We start from the raw sequence: 16,548 nt of genomic DNA on the forward strand, positions 1-16,548 counted from the left end.
GTTTCCTTCCTTATCCATTTTAATGAGATCTGAGATTAGGATTGCTACTCCTGCTTTTTTTCCCTTCTGCTGAAGCATTTATATTCTGCTCTAGACTTTTACTTTTACCCTGTATGTGTCATACTACTTCAAATGTGTTTCTTACATTTTAGAATTCTGGTTTTTATTCCATTCTGCTATCCCTTTCCATTTTATGAGAGTTAATCCCATTTCCATTCATAGTTATAATTACTTTTTATTACTCTCCATCCTCTCTCCCCTCCATTTGTACTTTTCTTTTACATTTCACCTTATCTGTCCCACCAGTGTTTACTTTCTGAACATCATCTCCCTCCCTTCTATCTTCTCCCTCCCTTTTCTTTCTTATATCCCCTCTTACTTTTCCCCTTCTTTTTTCTTTTCCTTCTATCAGTCCCTTTTTCCATTACTCCCTTTTCCTTCCTAATTCCGTATAGGTTAAGGTAAATTTCTCAACCCAAATCAGTGTAAAAGTTATTTCCTCTTTGAGTCAAATCTGATGAAAATAACATTCAAGTAATTCTTATCCCATTGCTTCTTTTCCTCTGTTGTAATAGGTGCTTTGCACCTCTTCATATGATGTAATTTTTCCACATTCTGCCTCCCCCTTCTTCCCATTCCAGATTAATCCATTTTTAAATGTCTTAATCTTTTTAATCATCCCATCAAAATCAACTTATGTTCATACCTTCCAAATATACTCCCTCTAACAGATACAATTCTCTCAAGAGTTATGAGTATCATGGACTTCTGGCCAAGATGGCAGAGAGAAGACAGGCATACTTCTAAAGTCTCCTGATCTTTTCCCCATCTGTGACATGAAACAAACCTCTTAAAATGAAGCTGAACCAGGAAACCCAGAAAGAAAAGCCAGGAGAGGAAGATCTACCTCAGGATTTGTCTCCCCCAGCAGCCTTGGCTAAATACCAGCGGGTGAGTCTAGGCTCCAAGGGAGACGCAGCCTGGGATCAGCCAGATTAACAGCTGAATTGGAACCGGGAGTCTGAGGGCCGGAGAGCCCGAGAGCCGGACCTGCTAGATCAGCGTTGGGGCTGGATGAAAGGAGCTTGGGTCCGCGGGGAAACAGAGATGGTGGTGTTAGTGCTGTCCCCCTGGAGCTCGGGGACCAGGCTGGAGGAAGAGTTCTGGTGCAGGAGAACAGCAGACACCATCCCTAGGCTTCTCGGGTCTGAGAAACTCTGAAGGCACGCCTCCATTGCACAGAGGCCTCTCCTCAAACAAAGGCAAATTACTTCTGCCTCAGACCCAGGTGTGTGAGCAGAAGAACCAGCCCAGGTGAGGAATCACCTCAGGCCAGGGTAAAGCCCACCATTGATTGAAGGCAAAAGAATTCAATAGTTCCAACTCCTGCCTTCAGGCAAAGGGAGAAGGCCTCCCAACCAAGGTCACAGACACCCCAGAGAGGGCAACCAGCACGTGCTGCTGGCCAGCCAGAGAAACTGCACTCAGTAAAGCTTTTAGCGATCTCAAGCCCAGGTGAACCAGCCCCACCAACTCAAGGTTTTAGCATAATGAAGAAGGGTCAGCAGAAAGGTGGATCCACAGAAAAATTCCTGGAAGGGAAAGACCCCAACTCAGAGAGACCTGGAACCTCTGAGGAGAATACAATCTGGTCCCCAGCACAGAAAGACTTCCTTGAAGAAATAAGGAAGCAGTTCAAAAGTTTGGGAGAGACAATTAATACCTTAGAAAGTACAATTGGACAAACACAAAAAGAGAATAAATCTCTCAGATCATCAATTGGACAACTACAAAATGAGAATAATTCTCTCAGATCCTCAAATGAGCAAATTCAAAAACAAATTAATTCTCTCAAAACCCCAATTGGTCAAATGGAAAGCTCTTTCAAAAGTAGAATTGACCAAATGGCAAAGGAGTTGCAAAAAGTTAATGAAGAAATCTCCTCCCCCCCAAAAAATAATGGAGTCTACAGAAACTAATAACTCCATAAGACAGCAAGAGTCAGTTAAACAAAATCAAAAAATAGAAAAAATAGAAGCAAATGTAAAATACCTCATCAACAAAACTACTGACCTCGAGAATAGATCGAGGAGGGGCAACCTGAAAATTATAGGACTTCCTGAAAACATTGAAGAGGAAAAAAAACCTGGACTTAATATTACAGGATCTAGTGATGGAAAACTGCCCTGATATCATGGAATCGGAGGGCAAAGTAGTTATTGAAAGAGTACATCGATCTCTACCAGAAAAAGATCCTAAAATGAAAACACCAAAGAATGTTGTGGCCAAACTGCAGAACTATCAGATAAAAGAGAAAATCCTGCAAGCAGCCAGAAAGAAACAATTTAAATATCAAGGAGCCACAGTAAGGATCACGCAGGACCTGGCTGCACCAACTTTAAGGGATCCAAGGGCCTGGAATGAGATATTTCGAAGAGCACGGGAGATGGGAATGCAGCCAAGAATCTACTTTCCTGCAAAGCTGAGCCTTCTCTTCCAGGGAAAAAGATGGACATTTAACAAAATGGAAGAATTCCAAAATTTTCTGATGAAAAGACCAGAGCTAAACAGAAAATCTGGACATCAAACAGGAGGTTCAAGAGACACATGAAAAGGTAAAAAAAGGGGGGGGCAGTAAAAGGAAAAAGATGCAATCCAGTAAATTGAAACTGGCTATATCCCAACATGGGGGGGGGGGGGGGGGAAAGAGACTCTCATAAATCCTGAGAAATCTAACTCTAACAGAGAGAATATACCTAGCCAGAAATGATGGACATCCATGACCTATACATGAGACTGCTATCTAATGGGATGTAACTGGCTTTAACCCCATGTAGGAGAAAGACTCTTTATAACTCTCAGGAATTTTGACTCTATTCAATAGAATATACTGAACTAGAAGGGACAGACACTCAGAATTTTCTATGACCTAGATAGAACGATCTAAAAAATACACTACCTCCCTAAAAAGGGTGACAGGAAAGAGATGGGGGGAGGGAGGGGATTGAATGGAACAAATCTCATTACACTAAGAGGTACAAAAAAACCTATGGTAATAGAGGGGAAGAAGGGAGCAGAGGAGAAACACCTGAATCTTCTTCTCATCAGACTTGGCTAAAAGTCAACCTACACATACTCAGTTAACTTACAAAACATCTAAACTTTCAAGTATTAAAAGGGGAAAAGGGGAGGAGGGACAGAGAAAGGAAAGGGGAGTGGGGGAAATAAGGGGAAATAACAAAAGGAAGGGATGGGAAAAGGGGAAAAGGGAAAGAAAGGGGAGGGTGTGATATAGGAGGGCAAACACACTGAAGGGGGTGGTATTCAAAAACAAAATACTGGGGAATATGGATAAAAGGGGGGAAAGGGGGGAAAATACAAACAGAGGGAAGATAGCACAGAGGGCAATAAAGAATTAGTAATCATAACCTTGAATGTGAATGTGATGAACTCTCCCTTAAAACGTAAGCAAATAGCGGAGTGGATTAAAAACCAGAATCCTACAATATGCTGCTTACAAGAAACTCATTTGAAGCAGAGAGTTACATATAGAGTAAAGGTAAAAGGTTGGAGCAAAATATATTTTGCCTCAGCTGAAGTAAAAAAAGCAGGGGTAGCAATCCTTATCTCAGACAAAGCAGCAGCAAAAATAGAAAACATTAAAAGAGATAAGGAAGGAAACTTTATCCTCCTAAAAGGTACCATAGACAATAAAGTCATTTCAATATTGAATATATATGCACCCAGTGGGACAGCACCCAAATTCTTAGAGGAGAACCTGAAAGAATTACAGGAAGACATAGACAGCAAAACTCTACTAGTGGGAGACCTCAACCTCCTGCTATCAGATCTAGATAAATTGAATCATAAAAGAAACAAGAAAGAAATAAGGGAGGTAAATAGATTGTTAGAAAAATTAGATATGGTAGACTTATGGAGGAAACTGAATGGAGATAGAAAGGAATATACCTTTTTCTCAGCAGTACATGGAACTTATACAAAAATTGACCATGTTCTAGGACATAAAAACCTAATGATCAACTGCAGAAAGGCAGAAATAGTGAATACATCTTTCTCAGATCACAATGCAAAAAAAGTCATATGCAATATTGGGCCAAGGAGATTTAGACCCAGAACAAATTGGAAACTGAATAACTTCATTTCAAAAAATCAGTGGACCAAAAAACAAATTATAGAAATGATTAAGCATTTTATCCTAGATAATGATAATGATGAAACAACATACCAAAACCTATGGGATTCATTCAAAGCAACTCTCAGGGGATATATTATAGCTCTAAATGCTTATATGAATAAATTGGAGAAAGAGGAAATCAATGAACTAAACATGCAACTAAAAAAATTAGAGAAAGAACAAATCAAAAATCCCCAATCAAATACCAAATTAGAAATTCTAAAAAATAAAGGAGAAATTAATAAAATCAAAAGCAAAAAATCTATTGAATTAATAAATAAAACCAAAAGTTGGTTTTATGAAAAAAAATAAAATTGATAAACCTCTGGTCAATTTATTTAAAAAAAAGAAAGAAGAAAACCAAATTGCTAGCTAGTATTATAAATGAAAAAGGTGAACTCACCACCAGTGAGGAGGAAATTAAAGTGATAATTCGAAATTATTTTGCCCAACTCTATGCCAATAAATTTGATAATCTAAGTGAAATGGATGAATATTTACAAAAATATAAGTTGCTCAGGTTAAATGAAGAAGAGATTAAATACCTAAACAACCCTATCTCAGAAAAAGCAATTCAATAAGCCATTACTGAACTCCCTAAAAAAAATCTCCAGGGCCAGATGGATTCACAAGTGAATTCTACCAAACATTTAAGGAACAATTGGCTCGAATCCTATATAAACTCTTTGGAAAAATTGGGAAAGATGGAACTCTGCCTAACTTTTTCTATGAAACCAATATAGTACTATTACCTAAACCAGGAAGAGTTAAAACAGAGAAAGAAAATTATAGACCTATTTCCCTGATGAATATAGATGCAAAAATCCTAAATAAAATCTTAGCAAAATGACTACATCAAGTCATCACTAGGATAATACATTATGATCAAGTAGGATTTATTCCAGGAATGCAGGGATGGTCCAATATTAGGAAAACTGTTAGTATACTCAATTATATCAACAACAAACCTATCAGAAATCATATGATTGTATCAATAGATGCTGAAAAAGCTTTTGACAAAATACAGCATCCATTCCTATTAAAAACACTAGAGAGTGTAGGAATAAATGGACTATTCCTTAAAATAATTAGCAGTGTCTATCTGAAACCATCAACAAGCATTATATTCAATGGGGAGAGGCTAGAGGCATTCCCAATAAGATCAGGGGTCAAACAAGGGTACCCATTATCACCACTACTATTCAATATTGTATTAGAAATGTTAGCATCAGCAATTAGAGAAGAAAAAGAAATTGAAGGAATTAGAATTGGGAAGGAAGAGACAAAACTCTCACTCTTCCCAGATGACATGATGGTCTACCTAGAGAATCCCAAGAAATCATCTAAAAAACTACTGGAAACAATTAGCAATTTTAGCAAAGTTGCAGGTTATAAAATAAACCCTCATAAATCCTCAACTTTTCCATATATGTCTAGCAAGAAACAGCAGGAACAGCTAGAAAGAGAAATCCCATTCAAAGTAACCTCAGACAGTGTAAAATATTTCGGAGTCTATTTGCCAAGACAGACTCAGAATCTTTTTGAAAACAATTATAAAACACTTCTCACACAAATTAAATCAGATTTAAATAACTGGGCAAATATCAATTGCTCATGGATAGGGAGAGCTAATATAATAAAAATGACAATTCTACCAAAACTAAACTATCTGTTTAGTGCCCTACCAATCAAAATTCCAAAAAATTACTTTAATGAGTTAGAAAAAATTGTAAGTAAATTCATATGGAGAAATAAAAAGTCATGAATTGCTAGGAGCTTAATGAAAAAAAATGCAAAGGAAGGTGGCTTAGCACTACCCGATCTAAAATTATATTATAAAGCATCAGTCATCAAAACTGTTTGGTATTGGCTAAGAAACAGAGTGGTGGACCAGTGGAATATGCTAGGTGTAAAAGCAGGAGAGGATTATAGTAATCTGCTGTTTGTTAAACCCAAAGAGTCAGGCAATTGGGATAAAAACTCCCTCTTTGATAAAAACTGCTGGGATAATTGGAAGTTAGTATGGAAGAAACTTAGATTAGACCAACACCTCACACCCTTTACCAAGATAAGATCCAAATGGTTACAGGACATAGACATAAAAAACAATACTATAAGCGAATTAGAAGGTCAAGGACTAGTCTACCTGTCAGATCTGTGGAAAGGGGAACAGTTTATGACTAAGGAAGAGTTGGAGAATATCACTAAAAACCAATTAGATGATTTCAATTACATTAAATTAAAAAGCTTTTGCACAGATAAAACCAATGTAATCAAGATCAAAAGAAAAGTAGTAAATTGGGAAACAATCTTTACAACTAATGATTCTGACAAAGGACTCATTTCTAAAATATATAGAGAACTGAGTCATATTTTTAAAACAAAAAGCCATTCCCCAATTGACAAATGGTCAAAGGATATGCAAAGGCAATTTACAGATGAGGAGATCAAAGTAATCCATAGCCATATGAAAAAATGCTCTAAATCATTAATTATTAGAGAAATGCAAATTAAAGCTTCTCTGAGGTACCACCTCACACCTCTCAGATTAGCCAGTATGACCAGGAAGGATAATGATCATTGTTGGAAGGGATGTGGGAAATCTGGGACACTGTTACACTGTTGGTGGAGCTGTGAACTCATACAACCCTTCTGGAGAGCTATTTGGAACTATGCCCAAAGGGCAACAAAAATGTGCATACCCTTTGACCCAGCAATACCACTACTGGGTCTATACCCTGAAGAGATGAGGAAAAAGGGTAAAAACATTGCTTGTACAAAAATATTTATAGCAGCCCTGTTTGTGGTGGCAAAGAATTGGAAATCCAGTAAATGTTCTTCAATTGGGGAATGGCTTAGCAAACTGTAGTATATGTATGTCATGGAACACTACTGTTCTATTAGAAACCAGGAGGGACGGGATTTCAGGGAAACCTGGAGGGATTTGCATGAACTGATGCTGAGTGAGATGAGCAGAACCAGAAAAACACTGTACACCCTAACAGCAACATGGGAGTGATGTTCAACCTTGAAGGACTTGCTCATCCCATCAGTGCAACAATTGGGAACAATTTTGGGCTGTCTGCAAAGGAGAGTACCATCTGTATCCAGATAAGGAGCTGTGGAGTTTGAACAAAGTACAAGGACTATTCCCTTTAATTTGGGAAAAAAACAGATATCTTATTGTCTGATCTTGTTACCCCTGAGGATTCTATTCTCTTTAAGGATATGATTTCTCTCATCACACCCAAATTGGATCAAGGTAAAACATGGAAACAAAGTAAAGACTGACAGAGTGCTATCTGTGGGGTGGGGGTGGGGGAGGGAAGCAAGATTGGGGGAAAATTGTAAAACTCAAATAATATCTTTAATAATAAATAAATAAATAAATAAATAGCTACCACAAGAATGAAATGGGGAAAAAAAGAGTTATGAGTATCATCCTTTCTTGTAGGGATGTAACCTGTTTTAACTTTTTCTTTTCCTTTGTGTTCCTTTGCTTGAATCTCTTGAGTCTCATATTTGAAGACTGAATTTTCTATTCAGCCCTGTTTTTTCATCAGCAAAATTTGAAAGTCACCTATTTCATTATTTATCCATCTTTTCTCTTGAAAGACTGTGCTCAGTTTTGCTGGGTAGTTGATTCTTGATTGCAATCCAAGATCCTCTGCCCTCTGAAGTATCATATTCTAGGTCCTTTGATCCTTTAATATTGACAAGTCCTGCAAAATCCTAACTGGTTCCTTGGTATTTAAATTGCTTCTTTTTGGCCACTTTCAAGATATCCTTTTCTGATAATTCTGAAATTTGGATACAGTATTCCTTGGCATTTTCATTTTGGGATCCCTTTCAGGAGATGATCCTTGAATTCTTTCAATGATAATTTTACCTTCTGGTTCTAGGATATCAGAGCAGTTTGATGATTTCTTAAAAGATGCTCAGGTTCCTTTTTTGATCATACCTTTCATGTAGTTCAATAATTCTTAAATTACTTCACCTGAATCTGTTTTCCAGATCAGTTGTTTTTCCAGTGAGGTATTTTACACTTCTATTTCTTTCACTGTTTTGATTTTGCTTGGCTGATTCTTGATGTCTCATTGAGTATTGGCCTCTAATTGTCCATCTATTCTTGAAGAAATTATTTTCTTCAGTTAGCTTTTGCTTCACCTTTTTTGTTTGGTCAATTATCTTTTTAAAGGAGCTGTTAAGATTTTTTCCATTTAATGGAATTTTCTTTTTGCATTTGCCCAATAGTATTTTTTAAGAATTTATTTTCTTCAGTCAGTTTTCATATTCCTTTTACAAAATGTTGAAATTCTCTTACATTTCTTTTCTTGATTTTTCTACTTTATTTTAAAAATCCTTTTTGAGCCCTTCCAAGAAGCCTTTTGGGGCTGGAGATCAATTCAAACTCTGCTCTGTAACTTCACAAGTATAACTTTTTCTGCCATCCTCTTCTGAGAACATCTTGTGCTTTTCCTTATCTCCAAGGTAACTTTATATAGTCTTGGCTTTTCTCTGGTTTTTCTTACTCATTCTGAGCTCTGCTCCTGGGTGCTGTTTAAAGCTTCTTGTGTGGTAGGAGGGACCAATGTTGAGGAATACCCATGTCTTGCTCTCTGAGTTGATGTACTGGCTAAACAGGGGATCTGGAATATCCATGTTGAAGCCCTGCCAGCTGATCAACTGTGTCATTGACCTGCTGAGCCGGCATCCCAGGGGCCTCTGCTGTGACTAAGAACTTCCAGCTGGCCTCTCCATACCCTTCCTGTGCTACTTTTAGCTCACTGCTTTGGTCATACTTATCCGCCACCCAAGACAGAATTTGTTGTAAAATGTTCTACTCTGCTCTTTAGTGGGTTCTGTCACCTCAGATTCAGTATAGAAGCTTGATTAACACTGTTTTTGAGGGAAATGCAGGAGAACTTAAGGAAGTTCCTTGCTTTTGTCTCCCATCTTGGTTGTGTCCCCTGGGAATCATTTTTTTTTTTACTGCACATATTTCTGATAAAGGTCTTTTTTCCACAATATATAAAGAAGTGAATCAGATTCAAAAGAATACAAGTCATTTACCAACTTTAATAAATAGTCAAAGAATATGAACATACAGTTTTCAGATGAAGAAATTAGTTATCTATAGTCATATGAAAAAATACTCTAAATCACTTTTGATTAGAGAAATGCAAATTAAAACACTTCATAGATATTATCTTATTCCTATCAGATTGGCTAGTATAACAAGAAAGTAAAATGATAAAGGTTGGAGAGGATGTTGAAAAACTGGGACATTAATTCACTGTTGGTGGAATTGTGAACTGATCCAATCATTCTGGAGAGCATGTCCAAAGGGATATAAAATTGTGCATTCCCTTCCATCCAGCAATACTACTACAAGGCCTGTATTTCAAAGAGATCATAAAAAGAAAGGAAAGCACCCAAATCCATATTGTTTTAGCAATTCTTTTTGTGGTGTCAAAGGGGATGCACATTCTCTAAGGAATGGCTAAACAAGTTATGATATATGAATTTAATGGAATACTATTGTTCTATAAGAAATTATAAGCAGACAGATTTCAGGCAAACCTGGAAAGATGTACATGAACTGATCATGAGTGAAGTGAGAAGAATCAGGAGAACACTGCACACATTAACAGAAACACTGTATGATGATCAACTATGATAGACCTAGCTCTTCCCATTAATACAATGATCAAAGTTTTGTGGTGGAAAATACCCCAGAGAAAGAGTTATGAAGTCTGAATGCAGATCAAAAACATACTATTTTCAATTTTTTTCCTTTCTTGTCCTTTTTTTCCTTTATGTTCTGATTCTTCTTTCACCACATGACTAATATGTAAATATGTTTAACATGATTGTGCATGTGTGCCCTGTGTCTTATTGTTTGCTATCTTTGGGAGGGGAGAGAGAAGGAATGAAGGAAGAAAAATTTGAAACTCAGAATCTTCTAAAAGTCAATGTTAAAAACTATCTTTATGTGTGGAAAAAATAAAATACTATTAAGTGAAAAAATTAAATTAAATTATAAAAATCACATAAGTAGATAATATTCGTGGTTGAAGAGTCAGAGCATAGAAGAAAGGGCAGAGAAGATGAAATAGCAAAGTTGTAGGCTCCTTAAAATCCATTATCTAGTTGTTTTTTTTATTTTGATGGACGTTATGTCAAATAGAAGTAAAGCACCATAAGCATTTAAAGGTTTTTCTGCATACTGTCCTGCTATGTCCAAATTAGTGGGAATGAAGGATATTGGACATTTTTACCCACTGTTCAGGTCCCTCCCTTTGATGACTTGGAATTTTCAACATCACCATGTAAGAATAGTGCTTTACTTAAAAATACTGTGTTCTGTTAAGCAGTCTGTCATTACAAAGCTGCCATAGGAGACAATAGATGCATTTGTGTTGTTTTTATTATAGGGGCTGTCAAGATCTATAATTCACACATCATTAACTGCTTCATTAAGACTCCAGCTGCCCTATGGGCCCTCAACTTGTAGCAGTTTAAAGACTATGCAAAGTAAATGCTCTCACTGTCACTGATAGCCAAGCAGTTATCTCCAATGACAGACTCAGGGAAGTTTTGAAGAAAGAGATATTTTTGAGGAAATCACTTTCCTCCCCTCAAGCTTTCCAGCATGGATGTGTAAAACAATTTCACTTATTTGACTTAAGTTAAAAGTGTTATTTTGCAATGAGCTGTGCACTCTCACATCATCAAAGCTCAGCAAGTACACAGTGCACCAGACCAGGACTTAAACATTTTCATATGACTGAATTTTATTAGAAGAAAAAACAGGAAACACATAGAAAGGGAAACATTAGATATATCTATTTAGTCCATAAATTCCACATTCTGTTAATTTGGATTATACTAAGTAACACTTAGAACAACAAAGAGACCATGTCATATTTTACTCCAAATTTGATTGAATTTTTTATATTTTTTTTTCTTTCCCAAGAAAAGTAGAAAATATTGCAACCTTGTATCGTACAAAGACTTCTAAGTAAGAAAGATGTTAAGCTCTTTTCTGTGACAAATGTCACTGAGGGGGCAAGCATATACTCTCAAAAAGGCTGTTTCCTCATCTATTTAAAAAAAGAAAGAGAATAGTAATATTATTCCTATATACTTCATGGGCAAATATTTTATAAATCTCAAATCCTTATATAAAGAGGTTTAAAAATCCCTATAAATTAAAAAAGAACAAAATTTAATTTTTTTTTGTAAAGGATGAGATGACTGTTTTCATTTTACCAAAAAAATCCTAAGACTGACAGTAAATGCCAGAACTTGGTCTTAAACCCACATCTCTTTATTTCATATTCCACTATGTCAGGAAGAAAACAGATTGGACACATCTACATCCTCTGATCATTTTGTATTTTAGTTGTAATTAAGAAAAGACATATATGCAAATAACTGTAATACAAATTAGAAAATGATAAAATCCTAAGAAAGATTCAAACAGAGTGCTATGAAAGTTTAAGGAAGGAATAATTATTATCTGGGATGGTTTCATGAAAAAGGTGCCATCTATAAAAGTAAGATGATTAAAAGCTTTAAAGGGGAGAAAACGAACTATTATACTTAAAGAAGTCTGTGTAAGGAAAAAAAGGAAAGAAGATAAGAAAAATTTGCCTGATTTGTAGACTGTATTAAGAAGAAATAATGGAAGAAAAGATTTTAAAGTTTCATCAGAATAATATTGTGGAGGGGGATGCATCTAGCATTAGTCAATAAACACTTGGACTTGTAATGCCAGGAATTAGCAATACAAATGCAAGTAGAAAGACAGATGCTGCTCTAAAGGAACTTACCTTCTATTAGAGGAATAGAACACCTATAAGGAAGCTGAAAAGGGGAAAGGAAGAGAGAAATAATCAAGGTATTTAGGCTGAAAAGGAATGTGATAGAGCTGGTCTTGGTGTCAGTTCTTAAGAAGAGGTTTGTTGTCACCTACCCAGTCTAGGTCACAGATCCAGTGTGGAATGATGAGAATACTTCTCCCTTTCTCAAATGGTCTAAGGAAGTGGGTTTTATATTGAGAGAAGAGCAAGTTCTAAACCAAGCAGGAGCAGACAAAAATGGAGGCTGCTGTTTTATAACTCTGAGTTAGCAAAGCCTCCTAGATACCTAAAAGTAGTAATCTGCTCAGACCCAAAATGAGGTCAGAAATGTATAGAGGTCATGTTGGAATCTCAACTGGAAGGAGAAAATAAAAATAAGTAAAGTCCACTGGGTGTGAGGATTTTATCTGTTCTTATATGGGTAAAGAATGACTAGGCATTGAAGGAGGTTTAGTTGGATTCTGAAATTAGTATTCAAATGAATAGTGCTAATTCATCCTGGGGAGAACACCTGAAATCAGTAGCAAATTGATGTCCAAATATACTGCAGATGAGAAAAGGGGCTTTCAGCCCTTACTGAAGGGTTTACTTTGGCAGAGTAACTCAGGGTATTTGAGCCTCTTAAAAGTTTCTTTATTTAGTAAGATGGGGAAGGTACTAAATTCCTCATTTCTCCAAGGACCTGGCTCCTGAGGAATGCTATTTTACCTAGTTTGTCTAGTTTAGTGTTGGCTCTAGGTTTGAAAAGAGAGGTATATACAACTGTACTTAAGCAGTCATTAAAACTAGAATCACAGTGGGTATCCTAAGTAAGAATTTTACTAATACCTCTCATTACGTACTTTTTAGAGCATGTCAGCACCCATCACAGACATAATATGCTGAACAACCAGGTTGCAGTCATTATAAGAACAACAAAAACAGATGTGGAATCATTGTCAATATGTATATTGGGGTACCATGTAGTGTTGGGCACAGGACTATGTGATCCACTTAATTAAAGACAAGGCATCTATTCCTTTCCAAATGCGCTTTTTGTGCCAGTCAAAGCACCTGCCCAAACTTAAGTGGTGCTCAATTTGTTCCCAGCTGGCAAAATGATAGTCTCCCATCTCAAAGCAAAAGGTTTGCCCCTTGCCAATCAACAGTTGCATCATCATGTACCTGATGGTCCAAGTCCAGAGTTCAATTACTTAGAATACATGTTTGGCAAAACAAAGATACCTTTATAGGAAAAGGGTTCTCCTGCCCAGAAGTTTCTTGGATCCAGTCTCCAGGTATATTCATTTAATAATAATGGATTTATTTTGGACATAGTTTCAGCTGACCTTGTCCAATATTTCTTTATTCTTTCTCTAGTTCTGTCACCTTATCCTAAAGGTATTTTTCCCCTCAAAAGACTTTACACTCTGAAGAAATAGCTCAGGTTGCCCTCAATCGGCAGGTTTTTTTCCCCTCTGAGACAGTTTGAGAAAATGCAAGGAGTAGTATCATTGAAAGGAGTCTTGTTTTTTAATAGCAAGGTGGAGATAAAAATATCATTAAATAACTATAGTAAATATATATATATACATATATATATACATATATATATGTATATATATATTCTTGGGAGAAAGGAAATTCCCTTATTTACCTGGTAACTGAGTCACTAAAGATGAGAAGCAGTCTATAATTAGCTTTTGTAAATAATGAAGCAAAATTTCTACCAATCCTATAAGGGGATAAATATTTCACTCATGATATGGCTCTTAGAAAGAGTTTTAATAGATGAATACAGAATGATAGAGTAGGAAGACTTTCAATAACAACTTAGGGGTGGCTAGGTGGCACAGTGGATAAAGCACTGGCCCTGGAGTCAGGAGTACCTGGGTTCAAATCCAGTCTCAGACACTTAATAATTACCTAGTCATGTGGCCTTGGCCAAGTCACTTAACCCCATTTGCCTTGCAAAAAAAAAAAAAACCCTAAAAATATCAACTTAAATCCTGGTCAAAGTTGCATGGAAGACATTTATTATTATTTATTTACCTTTGATATATAATAGTTCCAATATCTATCAGGGTTCTTCCCATTCCACGCAAAAAGGATTAATTTTCCCTAATAGAAGAACAAGACTGTTCCCAAAAACCACTTAGCTCTTGATAAAGTTTCCTGGTCAATTAAGGGCATAAAAATCCCACCCATTGTTGGTCAGAGTCTTTTTTACTTGGTAGACTCTCAGAATACCATATCCAGCTTTGCTGACCACATGAGTTTCCATAATGAGAAGGGTTGGGGTATGTTTAAAAAAGTTAATTTCCACTTTATCCTTATTATGTTAGGTCCAAGTAAACCTTTAGTCAACAATTCAATGACTTATCGGTGCCCTGAGAATATAAACTGAATTAATAAGAGTTCCATGATCAGGTCTACCTGTAAAAAAGCTTAAATGCAGAAATTCTAAGGTAGGAAGCTATTATTAGTATAGTAATATATATAAGAGGTAATATATACCTCAATAGGAAGAAAAAACTCAGTAGTAAAATTGGAGAGAGAGAGAGAGAGAGAGAGAGAGAGAGAAGGAGGGAAGGAGGGGGAGGGAGGGAGAAGAGATATTTTAGAGTTAAAATTGATAGGGTTTGACATCTGATTGGCTATGGGAGTTAGCAGAGACAGAGAAGAGTCAAAGATTATTTTCAAGGTTTTTTGAGCTTGGATGATTGCTATATTTAAGGGAAATAATAATTATTTCAATTTTGGGTATTTAATTTAAAATGTCAAATTGGAGATGTCTGGCAAGGAGTTGTGACCAGAGATAAATATTCAGGAATTATCCACATGTTATTAAACTCACTAATTACGAAGTAGAAAGAACGAAAAGGGTCAAATGTAGAACCAACATTTAGGAGCTGAAAGGAAAATGATTGAAATATAATATTCAAAGAAGTAACAGGAAAACCAAGGATATCACAGAGATCAAAGGAAAAGAGGACATCAAGAAGAATAAAATGATTAATATTATTAAATACTAGAGACAAAAAAGAAAAGAAATAAAAAAGGGTCATTGAATTTGACAATAAATAGCTCTTTGGACAAAGCTATTTCAATAAAGATCTACATCTAGAAACTGAAAAATATCTCCAACTTAGAATAATCTTATCTTTCCTCATGGATTAATTCATATATCACATTCTCCAAAAAAGGCTTTTCTGATCCATAAAATAGTTATAACTGGCAAAGCCGAAAAGAAAGGATAGATTCACAAAATAATTATATTATTTAAAGAATAATAAATTTCAATACTACATAAACTGTTTGCAATACTAAGAGGAAATCTTTAAAAAAAATTTTCATACAGATTGAAATTTTGGATATTCTATGGGCAAAGAAATCAACTTTTAGAAAAAGAAACAAAGATACGATCTACAATCCACCCAGTATGGTATAAGGCCCCAACATACAAAATTCACAGTTATTTATAAGTCTCTTGATTCATGTATGGTGCAAAAAAAAAAGTCCTCTAATGGCTGATTCATGTATGGTACAAGATTGCATTGTGCATATCTTTATGAGCAAACTTTGTTCTTTCCATGATGTCTCAATAAGCCTCAATTTAGAGGACTTTCTTACTTCATCATTTTAATATAAAGAGTGATGATGATGTTTGTCCTTTGTTCTCAAAGAAGACCATGATATCAGGGAGGTAATGTCATTACAAACACATGAATTAGATTTGTGTAAGGCAGCACTTCACTTTTTCCTACAGAGTCATCAGGGTCCATTGGTCAGATATGAATCAGGACAACTAGAGATGGCCCTGGATGTGTGACAATCAGGATTAAGTAAATTGTCCAAGGTCATACAGCTCATAAGTGAGACTGTATTTGAACTCCAGTTCTCCTGACTCCAAAGAAATCCACTGCACCATCTAGCTACCCCATAAAGATTAACATATACTTAGAATTATTATGTCACATACTTAAGATACACATTTTATAATGTTATAAGGTTAAGTAACACAGTATTCACCTGGTTCTACATCTTAGATTCAGATACACAGGTTTCTACCAGGGACTTTATTCTTACCACATAAATCATACAGCTACTTCTTATTTTATTAAAATTATAGTGAATAAATGATTAGTAAAGTAAAGCACTCAAGGCATTTATTATTGATCTTTCCTGCAATAAAATTTAATATAGATACTTAAAACAGGGAGATAAGAAGCAGAGAAAAATTATAGATCAATATCCCTAATGAATATGGATACAAAAATTTTTAAATGAAATATTAGCAAGCAGGCTACATGACATATTAGAAGGCTTATTTCCTTTGCCCAGGTTGGGTGTATACCAGAAATGAAGAAAGATTCAACATTAGGAAGAATAAATTGTCAAAAATATAAATAACAGAACTTATGATTATATTGACAGATACCAAAACAGCTTTTAATGAAATTATATATATATATATATATATATATATATATATATATATATTTG

Source organism: Macrotis lagotis, chromosome X, assembly GCF_037893015.1.
Source record: "Macrotis lagotis isolate mMagLag1 chromosome X, bilby.v1.9.chrom.fasta, whole genome shotgun sequence".
NCBI lineage: Eukaryota > Metazoa > Chordata > Mammalia > Peramelemorphia > Peramelidae > Macrotis > Macrotis lagotis.